A 20503-nucleotide genomic window follows, 5' to 3' on the forward strand; every position below is an offset into this window, starting at 1 on the left:
GAGGCAGAGTCAGGATTTGAACCCAGGAGATCATGTCTTGCAAGCAGTTTTAAATATTGTGTTAGAATTCAAAGAGAGGCTAGGGCTGAATATATAGAGCTTGGGGAAAAATCCAGAAAAAAATCTCTGTGAGAAAAATCTCAGAGGGAGACAAAGGGAGAAGGGAAAGGATGGGAGAAGGAAAGAAAAGATGAGCGGAGAAAACAGGAAAGGGAGTGTTTGTTCCATAGTGAAAGTCCTGATTTCCATCAAGATTCAAATCAATCGCACCTTTCTTTGTGAAACTTTTCTTGGTTGCTTCAGCCACTGGAATATTTCTTACAAAAGTATTTGGTAATATTTTTTCCATTTACTATATTTTCTTTCTCATTACTTCTTAGAATGTAAGGTCTTGGAATTCAAAGACTTATTTCCTTTTCTCCTAGTTTATCCAGAGCTTATCAAAGGGCCTGGTCTTGAAAGTTGCTTAATAAATATTTGTGGATTGATTGATGTTCCAACAAAAAGGGGAAGAAATTAATAGTAACCAAAGGTGCCCAGGAAGACAATAAGATAGTTTGGTCAATGGTATGAGAAGCAGCAGAAGAGGCAAAGTGAGGACTCTGGAAAAGCTATCAAATATAATAACTAAGAGATTATTGTAAACCTCAGAGGCAGCAATTTTTGTTGGATATTGGGGCTAGAAGCCAAGTGAGAAATGACTAGTAGTGAGAAATTGGAATTGGAGCCAATGTGTATGGATGGGGAGGTTGATGGTACTTTGAGGGAACATCAGGGTCAAAAGAGGTCTTTGGAAGGATCAGATAGATGAGGGCATTTAGAGATAGAGGAAATTGTTGAGCAGTAAAAAGCCAGTGGATAGTTCAGTGGATAGAGCTTTAGGCCTGGAGTCAGGAAGACTCATCTTTGTGAGTTCAAATCCAGTTTCAGCCACTTACTAACTTTGTGACCCTGGGCAAATCCCATAACTCCATTTGTACTTCATCTGTAAAATGAGCTGAAAAAGAAAATGGCAAACCACTCCAGTATCTTTGTAAAGATAACTCCAAGTGGGGTCAGGAAGAGTTGAAAATGACTGAAAAATGATAACACAGAGTAAAGAAATAGGGAGAGAGAAGATTCTGGGCTTCTGCCACACATAACAGAGCCTGGGGCTTTCGAAATCATAGCAGAAAATATCCAAACTAGGAGGAACAAGCTAAGACTTTTCTCGGTGACAGCAGTGAAGAGAGGGAGTCAACCTCTCTTCTCTCCTTACCCTCATCTTTGTGCATCCCATATGTAAGCTGACTTCCATGGCCTTAGATATAAAAGCCGGCTGTTCTGGCAATAAATGCAGATATGGATGGTTTGGCCAATCAGCCAATCAGAGCTTGGCTTGTGCTGCAGCCCAGCATATTTTCCCTGAATTTACAGAGTGCAAAAGGTCCCCGTCTCCCATCATAATTCTTGCTTGCCATGAGGCATTCTCCCCCTCTCCTTCATTATTGCTTTCCTTCTGTTTATGGGATGTCTCCTGCTCTTCACAGTCTTTCTTCTTTCTTTCTTTCTTTCTTTCTTTCTTTCTTTCTTTCTTTCTTTCTTTCTTTCTTTCTTTCTTTCTTTCTTCCTTCCTTCCTTCCTTCCTTCCTTCCTTCCTTCCTTCCTTCCTTCCTTCCTTCCTTCCTTCCTTCCTTCCTTCCTTCCTTTCTTTCTTTCTTTCTTTCTTTCTTTCTTTCTTTCTTTCTTTCTTTCTTTCTCTTTCCTGGTGCTAATTATAGAAAGAAAATTAAACTAGATACTGGGAGTTCTATCTGCAGAAGAGGCATGCTGGGATGGCAAAAAGCCCTCTGGGGCTTCTCTGGAAGAGGGTGAGCAGTCTTGTGCATAGTGAGAATATGCCGATATTCATAATCATTCAGGGAATATTTATCAAGGACCTACAGTGTCCTTTCTTGGCTCCTGGAGAAGATCTAAAGAGGAGACAAGACGCATCCCTGCCCCCACAGATAATCTGGGGGATAGAGCATAGATCCAGGTAATTCTTATAGGTAAAATTACATGATAAGGACTTTAGAGAGGCCCCCAAAAAGTACAAAGTGAAGTCCAAAGGGGATAAGTCCTCATTGGCAAGTGACATGGAGGTAGCACAGAATACTGGATCTCGATCAGTTCGGATCCTGATTCAATACCTAAGAGCTAGCTGTGTGACTCTGGGAAAGTGGCTTCACCTCTCTCATTCTCAGTTACCTCATCCCTCAAAGTAGCAAATCTAGTAATACCTGACTCAAGGTTAGGTTGTAAGAATGGGGGGGGGGTAATATACATACATACATATATATATATATATATATATACATATATATATGTATATATATATATATATATGTAATGTGATTTGCAGACTTCAAAATACTGAAAACATGTTAAGAATTATTCTGAACAACAATATGTGCTGGTCAGACAAGACTTTTGAAATGGGCTTTAGATCCTTAAATATAAGTAGGATTTTGATTAGGCAGAGTGGAGATGAAGAGGGTCATTTCAAACAGAGGGACAGAGAGGGAAAAAATTCTTTGGGTGGTTAGGGTAACTGGGAATAGTGCTCTATCAGGAGGCAGGGAACTTCCATTTTCTACCTCAGCTCGCTGGCAAATCTGTCAATCCAGAAACATCTATGAACTACTTATTTTGACCAGACATTGGACTCGTTGTTCTAGCAATGAAGAAAGTCAAGACCCCAGGAGCAATTCCTACTTCTCCATCCATGATGATGAGGAAGATTCAGCATATTTCTATAGACATACTTTAATATATTTATATGCACAGGTGTGCAAACATATAAAAACACAAATATAGCAGACACTACACAACCATGCCTCTGGAATGAAACTCACCAACAGACACATGTGTAACACATATGCATGTATGTGAATATACATGCATGCATGGGGCTAGCTGGGAGTTGACTTTTTTCCTACTGGAGTTGGTACCCATGGTCATTGAGTCTTTGACTCAGAATAGTTAGCAGTCTCTCAGGGGATGGGTAATACATGAAACCTTACATGGTCCACTGGACTTAAGCTATTTGTGCACTATCTACATGTGTGCCTGTATCTTTGTGTGTTTGTGTGCACGTGTGTGTGTGTGTGTGTGTGTGTGTGTGTGTGTGCTTGTGCTGGCTGGAATGGTCCCATTGCAGTAAGATTCCATGCCTCTACTAGACCTGCTTTAAAATGGGGCATCAAAGAGAATCTTCTCTCTTGAAGGAGAGGGAAGCTGGTTAGGAAGGAGCTGTGATGGTATTTCATGACACCCATTATCCTTGACTGGGGTAAAGGTGAATTTTGTCCAGTTCTGTCTCCCTCTCCCACCTGCAATGTACAGATAGATAAACCTCTGACTCCTTGGGTCAGTAGCTTCACTAGGTCTCTCTGTTCTGGAATTATTAAGAGATTCAGAACTAGAGAGGGGACCTTAGAGACTGTAGGATGAAAGCTTTGTACATTTAGTAGAGGGAAGAACCTTAGAGGTCATCAGTGAACAGATGTGGAAACTGAGGCACAGAGAAGTTAAATGAATTTTCAGGCCCCCACAGCTAATTCACATGTGAGACAGGATGTGATTCCAGGGTCTTCCTGATTCCACAGGCAGTGCTCTGTCTGTGGTGTCATCTGGTCCAATCTAACCATTTTACAGAGGGACCAGCTGAGGTACAGAGAAGCTGATGAACCTGTCGAAGATCATATAGCTAGCAAAACATTGAAACAGGACTTCTGACTCTAAATTCCCGAGTTTTTTCTATTAAACCATGTTTGCCTTTCAAAAGTATGCTGTTTCCATGGAACATAAAATGAAAATCAATGGAAGATTTTGTATTTAAAGAAGAACCCTGGGGGAGGAGAGCATTTTGGCAAGATGTCAGTCTTTAGTGTGAATGAAGACCTAGATTGTAGAAAATTCTATAGTATTGAGAAGGGGAACTCTAGTAGAAAAAGATGTGAATGAAATGCCTATCATTTTGATTCTAAAAGGGGAAGGCTGTGAGAGACAGTGAAGGGATGGGTTGAGATGGGAGGCGGGGGGAATGGTTCCCAGAGACCTAAGCTAGGAGCCAGAAGAGAAAACTGCTAGTCCCAGTTCAGATGCTCAATGGGTGTATGACCTTGGGTAACTCACTGTTCCCTTGTGGGTCTTGTTTGTCTTCACCATTAAATGGTAGAAGGAAGGGGGGATGTTGGACTATATTTTCAAAAATCCATTCTAACAATATTCTGTGATTCTATTTTTCCTATATATTTGAGGATAACGAATTCTCATTTCCTTAACCAACAGAGTTAAGAAAGACTTGAGGGTCCAGTGCGAGTTCATCTGGTCTTCCCCCCTCTGTCTTGCGAGGTAGTGATTTCTTTCCACATACCGAACTGGGAAGGAGACTGAAATGTTAATGGCAGGGCCTGCTTTCCCTTGACTGAGATGAAGAAATTCAGTATCCTGTAGAAACAAAAAAATATACTATCATTCAATCCCCTGGGAGCTGCAGAGAAATTAAAAATGGAATTAGCAGTTCATCTGGAAACTCTCTTTTAAAAATCATATGCTTAGCTCACTGTTCCATGAAAGCTGCCTCTAGAGCAGTAGCTTAATGTCTCTGCCTCCAGACGATGGTTTTTAGCTCATAGGTTTCCCTGTCTGAATCAGGGACAAAGGAGACAGAACAGGGGAGGGAGTGGTGGGAGTTTGGTAGGAATCATTCATCAAGATGGTATTTATCCAAGTGTCTACTGCTTGCAGAACCCCAATGAGAAGAACCGGAGGAGATAGAAAATTTGACCAAGTCACGGTTCCTGCTCTAAAGGAAGTTACATTTCAGTGGAGGATATAGATTAGTTTTACAGAAGCTTAAACACTAACATGGGTTTGTGATGTTATTGGTTTGGATGACTGCACCCTGCAGATTGAGCCTAGAGTTAGGAAATTCAGGCTCAGACACTTCCTATGCGTGTGACCCTGGGAAAGTCACTCTACCCTGTTTGTCTCAGTCTCCTCATCTGTAAAATGAGCCAGAGAAGGAAATGGCAAACCATTCTTATATCTCTGCCAAGAAATGCCCCCCCGACCAGGGGTCACCAAGAATCAAATATGACTGAAGTGCCTTATCATATGACAGTTCATAACCTATCCATGTCTGCCCATCCTAAGGTCCTCTTGCCCACACCTTTTCTGCCCCAGGGGGCACCTCTGTATCTTACCACTTATAATGCTTATGACACTCATACTATATGGGAGTTGAGGATACCCACTCCTTTCTTTCCTCTTTCTCTTCCCTTCAGGAAAACTGAAACCTTTCCAGGTCTTTCCTTTCCCTTTTATTAAAATTAATTTATTTTTCCAACTATATGCAAAGATAGTTTCCAAAAATCATTTTATGAATAAGATTTTGAGTTTCACATTCAGGCCTTTCCTTTCTTATCCCTGGGGGATCCTTTATAGTCTAATCTTTTCCTCCGACACTACCCTCTCATTTTCTTTGGATTTAGTCAATAACATCCTGTTACAATAATAAGATCACTTTTTAGCTTAGCAGCAATAAAATAGCCTCCAGTTCCACAGAGTTTCATTTCCTATTTTATGGAATTTATATCAGAAGAAAAGTTATTGTATTCACTATAGCTTAGAGCCCCCAGTTAGGAAAAATTCGCAATATTCATTCAGAGGTTTAGCTCTCTGCCCTAATTGAAATGATTTCAGTGTTTGAGGCAAAAATAAGGAAACAGGAAACATTAAGATAAAAGAAGTGAACACTATATTAATGTTACTATTACTGGACAGATTTGGGGAAGAGAAGCATCTGTTTAGAGTTGTTATGAAGACCAAAGATAATATATATATATATATATATATATATATGTATATATATATATATATATACACACATACTATTTTGGAAACTTTAAAGTACATTTAAAGGTTAGTTAATAAAATATCATCATTATTAAAATTATTCTTATAGAAAGAGTATTCCTTCTTTTAGAACTTCCTTTAGTCTTTGGAAAGTCAGGCATAGCCAATATTTTCTCTTCAACCTTTTTGACTCTCTCCTTTTAGTCTTTCATTTTTTCCTTTATTTTCAGTTTTTCCTCTCATCTGTTGCCTCTTGATGATGATGATGATGATGATGATGATGATGATGATGATGATGATGTCCATGTTGTTTTGGGGTTCAATTCTTTAGGACCAGGTGGAGCTTTAGATTCTATCTCCTTACTTTGGCTGTTAATCAACTCTTGAATTCCCCAGTGCCTTGAAAAGGTCTGGAGGTGGGAGATGAATTAACGTGTAAGAGGAATAACAGATAAAACAGTTTGAATTAGCAAGTGAATGAAGGGAACTAAAGTAAGGTCTATCTGAAAAAGATAAGATAGAAAGAGGATTTTGAAACCTTCCAATACCAAACAGAAGAGATGGTTTTCTATTTATTCTGAAAAATATTTTTACTGGTATGAGGTCCATAAACTGGTTATTTTTTAAAGTTGATAACTATATTTCAGTATAACTGATTTCCTTTGTAATCTTAAGTATTTTGTTTTATACATTTAAAATACTATTTTTTGAAGGGGTCTATAAGCTTCATCAGACTGTCAAAGGGGTCCAGGACACATAAAAAAGTGAAGAATCCCTGCCCTATAGGCAATAAAGGTCAGTGAAACTTCTTTCTTTTTAGGTTTTTGCAAGGCAAATGGGGTTAAGTGTCATGCCCAAGGCCACACAGCTAGGTCATCATTAAGTGTCTGAGACAAGATTTGAACCCAGGTCCTCCTGACTCCAGGGCTGGTGCTTTCTCCACTGCACCACCTAGCCGCCCCTCAGTGAAACTTCTTAAGCCAGGCAGTGGCATAGTCAGAATTAAACCACTCTGTATGCTGGGGACTTTCCTCAGTTTCCCTTGAGGTCTTCTAAATCCTAGTAGAATACTAGGCCCAGCCATCCATAGTGGCGCAGTAAACAAATTACTGAGTCTGGAGTAAGGAAGACCAGAAGTCAGATCCAAGGCTCCAATAGTTACTAAGCCATATGACTCAGGGCAAGTTACCTAACCTCTTTTTGCTTCAGTTTCCGGGGGGTTGGCCATTCCTTGCTTTTATCATATGATAAAATGAGCTTTATTCCTTCTTTTCTTCAAAGTTTATCTGTAGCTCCTCGTGTGTCTGCCTTTCCATTGCTTTCTCTATGAGAATCATTTCCATTTCTACAGAATAATTACATAATAAATAAAATATTTATGATATAAGAAGACTAGGTGAAGTCCAAAGGGAGAAGGCTATATTCCTCATGGGAGCCTGGGCAGTGGATGATCGGTGAAGGCTTCTGGTTGGAGGTGGTCATTCAGTTTCCTTCCAAAGAGTAGATAGAAATTCTATCTGAAAAGACAGGGTGAAAGGGAATTTCAGGCATAAGTGATGATGTGAGCAAAAGCTCAGAGGTGAGAATGCACAGAGAATTTGGGGCGGGGGGCGGTGACTTGCCAAGAGAGTTTCTTTGGTGACATATTTGGAATTAAGACTAAGGAGGTCTCAGACACTTAATAATTACTAGCTGTGTGGCCTCAGGAAGCCACTTAACCCCATTGCCTTGCAAAAACCTAAAAAAAAATGAGGAGCTTGAAGATGAACATGAATGCCAGACACAGAAATTTGAACATAACTCATTTAGCACTAGGGAGCCATGGAAGGTTCAGACAGAGGGTAGTGTAATCCATAAACTGTATAAATGAAGAGCTCTGCAGAGGACAGAGGGAGTTGAAATAGAAAGACCTATTGAAAGATTATTACTTGAAAATCATATCCTTGTTTGGAATAAGGGAAACCTGTATTTAAAATCTACTGAGTCAGTTGCTGTGTAAAACTCTGAAGGTTTTCATGGATGTGATATAGGCATGTATATGGGTATATAATTCATATGTACCAATTACATGCATATTAATCACACATACATGTACCCATATGCACATATGCATGTATTGGGCGCTTAATAAATTTTTGTTGCCTCAAGATGCTCCTCTTTGCCTACTGGAGGAGTCTACCTATAATGTATGCTGGAGGAATGATGGTTCAGGGATGCAGGAAAAAAAAAAACCTAGAGTTAAATTCAAATGACCAGGGAGCATTTATTAATCACCTGCTGTTTACCAGGTTCTGCAGTCGGTGGCAGGGATAAAATGAAAAAGTGAAATCATCTCTGGAATCTTATATTCTAATATAGCAGGCAACATGTTAATGTTTATATGCTAATATATGCAAAATAAATACAAAGCATTTTTTTGGTGTGTCTGTAGGGGGAGTAGGGAAGTCACATCTTGTGAAATTTGGGAGAAGTTTGGTGTAGTTTGACCTTTTAAGAAAATTAGAGATGGCAGAGTTGAGAAGGGCAGGGGGTCAGTCAGAACAGAAGCAACCAGAACCAGACTCTCAAGTCAAGTCCCCAAGCAAGCATTTATCAAGATCTCTTGTGTTGGAGGTAGGATGCTAAGCTCTGGGGATATCAAAAGAGGTAAAAGATAGTCCCTGCCCTCAAGGAGTTTACAATCAGACAATATTTAAATAACTATGTACAAATAAACTCTAGAAAAGATAACTTGGAGATAAATAACAAAAGAAAAGCCCTGGTTAAAGGGGGTTGAGAAGATTCAGAGTAAGATCATTAGAACTCCAGGTCCAGCTCTGGCCTTCCCCAGTGTTGGGTGACCTTGGTCAGGTCACTCCCTGGAGAGGTCAAAAGGAGAGATTGAATGATACAGTCTCTGGTGTGCTTTCTAGCTTGAACATTCTCTGGTTTTATGAATGAATGTGTGAATGGATGGATGGAAGGAGCAGATTTGGGGCTGGACTCTGTTCATGCTTAGTTCTAGTTTTGTTTTTTTTTTGGTTTTTATTTTTCAATGAGCCTGAAGTAAGGAATCTCTCCTGTAATTTCCCTCTTCCCTAGCCCAGTCGGCTGTGTGAAGTCTTCCCCAAGAGGTTTGAACTCTTTCATCCCACAATTCCTTGCTCCTATAAAATGCCTTGGTATTGATTTATGTATCTGTCATGAGCTCAGCCTCCAAAATGTCTTTTGCGGCACATTGGGCCTGAAACCAAGGAGTGCCCTGGCACTCGGGTTGTACGCTTCTCTTGCCTGGTCATAACTCTTTTTTAGTGACACCTGGGTAGAATCCCATAGGAGTGGGAAGGGGGGGGGAGTAAAGTGGATTATGGGTGAGTTGGGGGCTTGAGGGTCTCAGCATAAAAGCAGCTGGGGGTGGGAAGCTACTGAATGGCTCACACTCTTAAATACAAGCTTAAGAGGAAGGGGGTTGTCCCTGAAGGGTGCCAGGTTTCAGGACTTCTGTCTCACATCTTGGGACAGTTGCATACGTCCTTGGATACATCATACAGCCTCTTTGTGTGATACAGGAGAAAGAGTCCTGCAAGGGTCTGAGACCTAGTTCTATCATTAACTTTCTGAATTACCTTGGGCAAGTCATTTTTCTTATTTAGAAAAAAAAATGAAGACATGGACCTTATAATCTTCCTGGGTCCTTTCAGTTCTAAAATAAATTAATTCATATTTTTCCTGTTTTAAAATTATATCTCATATTTTTATATAGTAAAGCATAACTTGTTTTGTTTACAATTTGTAAAGAGAAATTAAAAAGAAGGAACAAACAAACCAACCTCCAGCTCTATAAACCTAATACATTGACTTCCAATTAAAGAGGCTTTTTATCAGCCTTTAGATCTTGTGGTGCTATGATGGGTCTCATATAACAATTCATCCCTGAGAGTTTGCAGGACTAAATGATGTGCTTAAGAACCAAACTGATCTATAAAGTCATTTATTTACAGTGGCAAGGTCCAATCCTGATTGTCATGGATTTCAAAGGTCCCAAGCTTAAGTGAAGATGAAGGAAATATCCAGAATATTTTCTAGGAGATTCAGCTCTCAGATACCTTGTTTTGTTTTTCAGTTGTGGCCAATTCTCTATGATCCCATATGGACTTTTCTTGACTGAGGTATTGGAGTGGTTCACCATTTCCTTCTCTAGCTCATTAAACAGGTGGGGAAACTGAGGCATTCAGGATTCAATGACTTGCCCAGGGTCACATAGCTATTAAGTGTCTGAGACTGGATTTAATCTTGGGAAGATGAGTCTTCTTAACTCCATATGTAGCACTCTGTCCATTGTACCACCAGTCACCTTGTAGATGAGAGTAATTATTTCCTGGATGTTTATAGATATTCTTTGCCCAAGACCTCAAGCATCATATACCACAGTCCAAAGGGCCAGACTTACCTCAAGAATATATTCAAGGGTGAGGTACAGCAACATAAATGTACAAGGATATACATCCCTGAAATTAGACATCTTAGAGCCATTCTACTCTTGATAATGAAGTGTCATCTTCCTTTCTCGCTAGGAGCCTATCCATACTCTATGCTTAAGCAAAATGGTCCAAGGAAAGAAAGGGCCCTTGACAAAGTGAACTGAGTTTGATTTCTGCTGTACCGACACTCTCTAAGTAAGATAGTACCAGGTTTCCTATTGGCAGTAGCTGCTTCTTTTCTGTCTACCAGATTAACTTCTCTTTTGGAGTGATTGGGCAATACCCAATATATTTATAAATTTATGTATAAGTAATTCCCCTGAGTTAGAAATGGTAATACTTTCCATGCTAGTTTCAAGCCACTTGGAGCTTGTGGTCTGATCTTACACTGCAATAGTTTTAAAGTTTTATTTGTACTGTGAGTGTTGAAGACAAAGTAGACATTAGTATACCTACTATCCATTTATTTATTATTTATTTTTAATAGTTTTTTATTTTTTTCCCATTATATGTCATGACAGTTTTTAGCACTCTTTTTTTCAGCATTCATTTTTACCAGATTTTAAATTCCACTTTTTTTCCTCTCCTTTTCTGAAAGTGGCAGGCAATTTGATATAGGTTAAACATGTGGAATCATATAAAACATTCTCATTTTAGTCACAGTTGTGAAAAAAACATCAAAAGGAACAAGCATGAAAAAGAATAAAGCCATTTGACAAAGTATGCTTTGATCTGCATTCAGAATCCATCAGTTCTTTATTTGGATGTGGATAGCATTTTCCTTTGGGAGTTCTTTGTACCTGTCTTAGATCATTGTGTTGGTGAGAAGAGAGGAGTAATTCATAGTTGATCATCACAAAATGTTGTTGATGCTGTGTACAGTATTTTTCTGGTTCCTTGTCAGTTTGCATCAGTTCTTACAAATCTTTCCAAGTTTTTTTCTGAAATCTCCATGTTCACTAGTTCTTAATGCATGCTAGTATTCCGTTACATTCCTATAGCATAGCTTGGTCAGCTGTTCCCCAATTGATAGGCATCCCCTTCATTTTCAGAAGTTTGCCACCATGAAAAGGGCTGCTACAGACATTTTTTAGGATTTTTTGGCCATATAGACCTAGTAGTGGTTTTGTTGGATCAAATGGTGTTTGTGGTTTATAAACTTTTGAGTATAATTCAAACTGCTCTCCAAAATGGTTGGATTGGTTCACAACTCCACCAATAGAGCATGAGTGTCCTGATTTTTTCACGTCCCCTCCAACATTGATCATTTTCCTTTTTGTTTTTGTAATTTTAGCCAATCTGTTAGGTGTGACATAGAATCTCAGAGTTGTTTTATTTTCTCTAATCGAAAGTGATTAAGAGCCCTTCTTCATATGCCTTTACTATTTTTCTTCTGAAAACTTCCTGTTCATATCCTGGACCATTTATCAATTGGGAAAGTCAGCTGAATTCTTATAAATTTCACTCAGTTCCCTTTGTATTTGGGAACTGAGGCCTTTCGCAAAGACACTTGCTATATTATTTCTCAGATTTCTGTTTTCCTTCTCATTTTGGTTGTATTGGTTTTGTTTGTTCAAAAACTTTTAAAGTTAATATAATGAAAATTATGTTCTTTGTATGTATAATGTTCTCTATCTGCTGTTCGGTCACACCTTCATCCCTTCCCCATAGATCTGGCAGGTAGATCTCCTAATTTGCTTCTGGGGTCACCTTTTTTTATGTCCAAGCCCTGCACCTATTTTCCCCATATCTTTGTCCATGGAGTGAGATACTGGTTTATAACTGGCTTGTGCCCTATCAATTTTCTGTCTTCCCAGAGGTTTTTGTTAAATAGTGACTTTTTATCCCATAAGGTGTGGTCTTTGAGTTAATTAAACACTAGGGTACTATGCTCATTAACCATTGTGTTTTGTGTACCTAATCCATTCCAATGATCCACTCCCTCTTTCTTAGATGGTTTTGCTGATTACTACTTTATAATACAGTTTGAGATCTGGTATTGCTAGGTTACATTAAACAGTATTTTTTTTTAATTCATTCCCTTGACATTTTTAGCCTTTTGTTTCTCCAGATCAATTTTGCTATTTTCTTTAGCTCTATCAAATAATATTTTGGTAGTTTGATTGCTGTGGTACCAAAGAAGCAAAGTAGTTTAGCTGCTGTCCATTTGGGGGGAGCTTGCGTTTCCAATTTTTCCAATGGTCAAAGACAAAAGGGTTCTGCCTTCCATATCCTCTTTTCTTTCAGTTCAAATCACTAAGTACTTATAATGTACCTTCTCTGGTGAAGCACTCTCTTCCTTGTTAAAAAAATGACCCATGAAAATAGGAACATAGAATCTGGAGGTGGAAGGAGCATTAGAGATAATTAAATCTAGGTCTTTCATTTTACAGATGAGGAATCTAAGACCTAGAGAAGTTATGAACCTTGCACAGGGGCAGAATCAAATGGAACTCTCTTCTGAGTGAAGTCGGAGCTCTTAGCATTATCTCTTAGGAGAGACAGACAGACAGACAGAGAGACACACACAGAGGGAGGGAGAGAAAGACTAAGAGTGAGTGAGTGTGAGTTTTTTGGGGGGAGGGGTCTGCACTTGTAATTCTACTGTAGTAGATTAATTCTGGTCTTGCTGATTGGCAAATTGTAGCATACTTTTGTAGAAATACCTGGGGGCATTAACTGGGACTTGCTCATCATATCCACATGGTTACCATGTGCTGGAGACCAGGCTTGCCCCTGGGCCTTCCTGATTTCTTGTCCAGTCCTCTAATCTATACTTCAGGCTATTACAAAGGGAAGATATTTTTAAAAATAAGATATTTAGGTAGATAGAAATTTGTCATTTGTATCAATGGGTACAAGTGAAAAGAAAATGGATTTAGATTTAACAGGAACAATTTAAAATATGCTAAAATTGCATAGACATAGACAGAATGAAGTCCCCATGAGTGGTCATCATCAAACTGATTTGAGGATGCTTGGTGAGATTCATTATTGGGTTCCTAGAAGAGACTTTGAGGCCATCTGATCCTGCTGTCTCATTTTACAGGTAAAGGAACTGAGGCCAGGAAGGGTGGGAATTTGTCCTAGGTCACATTGGCAGGAATGAACAGAACTGGACTTCAGTCTCTGGTCTGACTCTAGTCCTCATGCTGTGCTGGGTGGGTCTAGGTGATCTTTGAAATTGTTGTGGGGCAATTAGGTGGTGCTGTGGAATTAGGAGGACCTGAGTTCAAATGTGACCTCATTCACTTAATAATTGCCTAGCTATGTGACCCTGGGCAAGTCACTTATCTCCATTGCCTTAAATAAAAAAGAGATTGTTTATTTTCTTTTTTCTTTTTTCTTTTCCTGCTTTGTAAATGTAGGTTCCAACTTTATTTATTGATTCACATTTTATGAAATCATCATCATCAACATTGGAGATTTTAGGATTATAGATTTAGAACTGAAAAAAAGACCTTAGAACATACAACATCTGAGATGAGAGGGACCTTAGAATAGAGATTGTCATTTCTGGGAGGGGTCTTCGAGTGGTTTTCATATTATCTCTTTCCATAGTGTGTGGCAGAATCTCAATGGGAAAGCTTGGCCTGGGGTTTCCTTCTTTACAGTTAATGATAGGAGCATCTAAATGTGGCCAGCCTATCTGAGGCTGTCCTGGATGTGATTATTGTAACCCTGGCTGTTATGTTATCCCAACCATCCCTATTCTGTACCCTGGGAGGGGTCAGAGATCCTGACCCTTAGAAACATGCTAGAGAAATCCTGTATCTCACTTTAAAAAAAAGTGTTTCATGGCAAGAGGGAAGGTAGGGTGACCCCAGTCTTCCCTGGGGCAGCTTTCTCATGCATGGATGGCAGTGATCAGGAAGATTGCCTTAGTCCTTCTGTTTCAGACAGTCTTACCAGGGAATCTTTAGTTCCAGATGACCTGCTTCTGAATCAATTACCCCAAGAGTTGAGTAGCAGCGGGTTCCCTTGCAAAATCAAATATTCGAGTTGTCTGATTCCACCTTCCCTCCTCCCATGGCAAGTGGACGCCCCAGTGGAGGGGCTGGTTTGTCTTGGTTCTGCCTCAAGAGCCTTGGATTCTTCGGGGCCGGGCATCCTGGCTCTCCCCTTCTAGCCCAGGAAGAAATACAAGTATGAAATTCCCTTTGCTCATTGCTGTTAGTTCGAAGCTTCTCTTCCTTCTAGATCTCACTCAGGAGCTCCATCCTTCTTAAAACCTTTCTAGAAGAAAATATTCCCTTCCTCTTTCCATGTCCAGTCTTCTCTGGGCTTCTCTTTGTGGTATGGCATTCTCTCTTATATCCTACATCCTGAGAGACTTGTTGTAACCTTTTTTACTATAATCTCCTCAAAGTTAGGGGCAGTTCTGTTTTCCATCTTCATCTTGAGCAGCATGTATGAGTATTTCCATAAAAGTAGATACTTAATAAATATAAAAATTTGGTATGATCTTATCATATCTGGCAGTCATAATTGACATCATAAGATTCCAAAGTTAAAAAGGTTTTTGTACTCCCCCCCCCCAAAAAAAAACCTGTAAGCCCTTACTCAGAATATATTTATTTATCATTTACGCACAGTGCTAACAAATCTTTTCAGGCTTCAGAAAGTAAGTAATAGCATTTTAGAAAGTAAGAATGAGAACTTTGGAGTTGGTGGTATGGAAGGGTTGTGGCTACTAACAGCTAATTGCCTGAGGATAGAAATAGTTTAAAAGGGTGTTTGAGGCTACTTTGTAGAGGTCAAATAGACTTTCATATGTCCTGAATTTTAAAGTCACCTTGGCAAGAAAATGGAGGTCCTTCTCTACCTCACCTAAAGAGTTATTGCAAGGAGAGTGGTAGGATATAATAAGTATAGAAATAGGAGCCAACCACTGGTCAAAATCCCTCTCTGTATCCATCCCTAAATGAGATGCCTGTGGAGAAGTGATCAGCCAGTGATGGATACCTTTCCCATGGCTTTGACTTCTCTGGTAGAGCTTTGCCTTCGATCGCTCCATGTCCCTCAAGGACCATTTTCATACACCCTCCCTGTCAATCTGTCAAGTCTTGTAACAGATTAGCCCATCAAAAGCAGCTTCTGAGAACGTGGACTCTTACATCCCTCTGAATAATGATCTTCATTTTAATGAAATGGGAGAATCCATTTCCCATGGTTTCCCTTTAGAAATGGAGTTTTCACTGCCTCCTTCTAGCCTTCCCTGTAAAAGGCAGTAGGAACAGAGATATTTGGGTTCTGAATGAGAGACCCTGCCCATCTTTTGGTGACTCTGATGTCCTTGGAGAGACAATCTATGGTGAGGGACATTGAGACAACGTTGTAATGTTTTAAGTACTTCTCTCCACTCTGAGTCTGTCTTTTTTATTGATTGCTGAGTGAGCCTACACCTTATTGGAAGTTTGTTCTGGCCTGTATCACCTACGTTAAAGCATGCCATAGGTAGCTTGTGAGTTATTAGTCAGACTTTTGAAACCTCAGAATCAATTTGATTAATGATTGATTGGCAGAGTTGGCAAGGTCCTCAGAGGCCATTTATTCTCACCTAATATAGAGTAATAGAGAAAGTGCAGAGTCTTGGGTTGGATCCCAGTTCTGCTTCCTATTTCCTAGGTGATTGTTGACAAATAATTTAACCTGAACTTGGTGATGCAATGAATAGAATTCTGGCTCTAGATTCAGCAAGACCTAAATTCAAAGCCAGTTACAGACACTTACTAGTTTTATCATCCTGAGCAAGTCATTTAATATGTGTTTACCTTACTTTACTCTGTAAATGGCAATTATTCTTATAATTCTTATTGTTATTATAGCACCTCTCATGGATTGTTGTGAGGATCCAATAATTATAGTTGTCAGTGTGGTGTCTGGCACATTATAAGTGCTCTATTGGTGTTAAAATGTTATAATAATAATAATAATTATTATTATTATTACCATTATGACTACTACTACTACTAGTAGTAGTAGTAGTAGTAGTAGTAGTAGTAGTAGTGGTAGTAGTAGTAGCAGCAGCAGCAGCAGCAGCAGCAGCAGCAGTAATGTAAAGTGAGAAGGAGGAAGGTAAAATGTGGTTCAGTGAAATGAAATAGGGCTGGATCCTTCCCAAAGTGGTAACTGTAAGGAAAGAGTCACCAAAGTGATGGGAGGGTGCCAGTGCAGAGCTTTTTCAGGGTTTAAGACATGGTTAGGACACATACTGTGTGTCCTTAGGAAAGCCACTTAACTTGCCCCTGCCTCAGTCTACTCAATAAGACTTTAAGCTTCAGATTGATCTGCATTTGTAAAATTTCCTCTTTGGAAGGTCTTATGGGTAGCAAGTAGCATCAGCAGGATTCTAACCAAGGATCTGATCCCGAGTCCATCAATCTCATCTAGAACTATAATGTTGAAACCAAACTCTTGAGACTCCTGGTGTCATCTTCTAGTCATTTAGTTCACATGGCTTCAAAACAGGCGATGGCTTTTGCCAAGTTGGACATGTGTTACAACATTCTTGAAAGTACTATGATCTGAGTTTAGAATCCAACTTGTATATTTTGGGATCTTTGCTACACACCAATTAACTAACTCTGGCCCTGAAATGACTGTTGAAACAGAAGGAGCAGCCTGTGGGTGAGTTACTTTGTCATCCCCCATCTGCCTCTTTGGGGTGAATAAATCCACACCCAGAAGCCAGGAAGGGGATAATCCTTCTCCCCACCAATGGACCTTCTGCACATTTTGAACAGAGATTTTTTTTTCTCTATTCATAATAGTATGTTTAGGGGATAGATTTTAAGTCCTATGTAGGCAAGAGTTATTTTGCTTTTAGTTTTGCATTTCAGTGTCTGAATCATGGTAGCTAAAATTATCTCCTTCAGGAAGCATTTCTAGGTCTGCCTTGCCTTACCCTCTCCCACATATTATATACACACGTATATAATTGCTGTCTCTGCGATTTAATTGAAAGCCTCTTGAGGATTGGAAGTATTTGTGCCTTTTTTTTGTACTCACAGTGAGTGCACTGGTCTAAGATAAGTCCTGAATAATTATTTCTTGGTTGATTACACTCTCATCTACTGAATATGACCTGGAGCAAATCTTTCTACTTTAATTCCCATTTTACAAATGAGAAAACTTATTCTCAAAGAGGTGAAGTGATCTGCAATGTTTCTTCAGCTAGGAAATAGTAAAGTGGGTATTAGAAGTCATAGCCTCCCAATTCCAAGGAAACACGATTTATCTGCCATCTTAGTCCAATTGATACTTTGGTATGACATTAGTAGGTGAAGAGAGGAAGGGAACTTGGCCGAGACTGGGGAGACCCCATGCTATGCCTCAATACAGCTATGAAAGAAATTGGTCAGTTATCAGCTTTGAGGGCAAAGCTAGAAATCTAAGAGGAAACTGAAACAGGAAAATGTGGTTTGATTTCATGAGAATGAAGTCCAGACTCAGAATTAGGAGGTAAAATCTTGGTTAAAGATTACTTTCTACAAAGAATTCATGAAAGGAAATAACATTTGGGATAAAGTTTTCCTAGTTAGGTTAGTCTTTCTATATGATTTAGCTGAAAATATCACAGCTTTAAGCTAGGATGGTGTCTTCCAGTGAAGCCAGGTGATGGGACAATCCCATTAGGAACCAATGATAAGAGCTCTTAATTTAGGACGTAACATATGATATATGTGTCATATGAGTTCTGCCTTTCTGTCATATTGCCATTATAGTTGGAGACTATTAAGAGTCTAGTTCAGTCTGATTCAGATGAACCTCTCACACCCTTCTACCAGTGGTGATCCTGACTCAGTTTTAATACAATCTGAGTTATCTTCAGACTTTAGGACTACAGCTTTTGAAAGAATTTTATTGAAATAGAAAGCCAGAAGTAGGAGCTGACACAGAGAAAAGCTACTAGAGATCTTGTTTTCCTTCTTGTTTCAAGAGAAATAAATGGAAGTTGGAAAAAGGGATGAGAAAGCAAGAGAGAAGCCAAATTACCTAAAAGCAGATTGGTTTTCAAAATCCCTAATGCAGTGTCAGTGAACCTAGCTAGATGGAATTCCTCACCCTCTACCTTAGTTTTTCACACCATTCATTCCAACCAGTCATAATTAAACTGTGAAAATGGAATCATAATAGGATTTTCCCAACTTTGTTATGGTCCTAAAGCAGCAGCCTTCATTTTCTCTCATTCTATTGGGACCCTTGGTCATGTGGTACATAGAAGGTGGCCACATTTGGGAGATGATTCTGATGAAGAAGAATCACATAGTGCTTTCCTCTGGATTGGTGTTTTGACCCTGGTCATTTTTTCTTAGGAACAATTTGGTTACCGAGGCTGAGAGGGAAATGTCTTAATCTTATTAGTTTAGTTCTCCTGGCTTGTTTAGGGAATTGCTTTTTTTAAAACTAGAAATAAGGAAATTTAAATGAGAGTAGTATTTTTTAAAATTTATTTTTTTTCCAATTACATGCAAAGAAAGGTTTCAACATTCATCCTTTTGCAAACTTTTGAGCTCCATGTTTTTCTGTCACCCTCCCTTCCCTCGCTCTTTTCCATAGCAATGAACAATGTGATATGGGTTGATTAGGCACAATGGTGTTTAACCTATTTCCATATCAGTCATGCTGTGAAATAAAAATTAGGACTAAGGGTGGGGGGAGGAACCATGAGGAAGAAAAAAATCATGAAAGAAATTTAAATTGTATATATATGTGTATATGTATGTATACAGAGAGAGAGAGAGAGAGAGAGAGAGAGAGAGAGAGAGAGAGAGAGAGAGAGAGAGAGAAGACTTTGCATTCAGATTCCATAGTTTTTCCCTGGAAGTGGATGGCATTTTCCATAACAGGACTATCCTTGATCACTGAACCCATCAATCGTCTGTTCTTTTGGTTCTACTCACCTTCACTCAGCATCAGTTCAGAGAGGAACATTTTTTTAAAGTGAAAGTTAGTGAGTTCCATTTTGAGTATGTTGAATTTGAGAGATCTATGGGTCATCCATGTAGAGATGTCCGACAGGCATAGGGTGGCATCAGACTGGAGTTTGAGAGAATACTTAATGACTGAGTATGCAGATTTGAGTCATCAGTATTGAGCTGCTAGTTCAACTCCTTTGAGCTGATGAGATCACTCACCTTTATGACCTCATTTGATCCTTAATATGATCTCTCTGTGAGATGGTTATTATAGTTTTATAGACAGAGAAAGTCAAACTACAGAGATATGAGAATTCTTGTACAAGGTCATGTAATTATTTACAGATCCAAAACTGATATCTCAACTATTAATTAAATTAATTAATCTAACTAGTTAATAGCTAACTGATCTTACTAATTGTGTAGATAATGGTATTGATACTTCTGGATAACCTCTCCAAAACACACTTAGAGCCCTTAAATGAACTAATTAAGACAAATTCATCTGAGTTGAGGAGAAATCCCAGAAGGATCTTGTTTGAGAAGACATAGAAAAGCTCCTGGGAGAAGACCTAGGGGATACCTGTTGCTTGGGTGAATAGGAAGCACTTCAGATAGCAGCTTCATATTTTAACTAATTATTCTCAGGAATTAGATGCTCAGGTTTTGGTTTTTCTTTTTCTCTGTCCTGAAAAAATATAAATATTGCCAGGAATGGATAGATAGGGGCAAAGCTCTGAGGCAAAACTTCTATTGCTTCCCCAGTTGAAGGTCTCCATGTAATCTTGGATGTTACCTTACCTTGGATGAATTACCTTCCTCATAAGGTTGTTATAAAGTAAGATGGTAGAGATCACTAGAATGCTAGAGGAATAGTACTTACTTGTTTTTAGAAAGATTTTATTTACTTTGAATTTTACAATCTTCCCCTGGAATCTTGCTTCCCTCCCTCCACCCCCCACAGAAGGCAGTCTGTCAGTCTTTACATTGTTTCCATGGTATACACTGATCTAAGTTGGATGTGATGAAAGAGAAATCATATCCTTAAAGAAGAAACATACAGTATAAGGGATAGCAAAATTACCTAATAAGATAACATTTTTAAAAAATTAAAGGTAATAGTCTTTGGTTTACTTACCTTTTTATTTTCATTTTTTTTTTTTTTGAGAACCTAATGTTTCTTGGACAGGACTTTATTCTCCTATATTCTGCTGCCTCTCTGCATTTATTGAGCACCCT

At 39.0% G+C, this 20503-nt stretch overlaps 1 long non-coding RNA gene across 1 annotated transcript; it reads right to left on the reverse strand.

Moving 5' to 3' along the window:
* Window positions 1-4251: 4251 nt before the first annotated feature.
* LOC141512413 (uncharacterized) lies at window positions 4252-19430 on the reverse strand. Its single transcript, XR_012475490.1, has 2 exons — window positions 19250-19430; window positions 4252-4473 (listed from the first exon to the last, which is right to left on the reverse strand). It is a non-coding gene; the product is annotated as an uncharacterized LOC141512413 (long non-coding RNA).
* Between the last annotated feature and the right edge of the window lie 1073 nt (window positions 19431-20503).

This window comes from Macrotis lagotis, chromosome 2, assembly GCF_037893015.1.
Source record: "Macrotis lagotis isolate mMagLag1 chromosome 2, bilby.v1.9.chrom.fasta, whole genome shotgun sequence".
In the NCBI taxonomy this organism is placed as follows: Eukaryota; Metazoa; Chordata; class Mammalia; order Peramelemorphia; family Peramelidae; genus Macrotis; species Macrotis lagotis.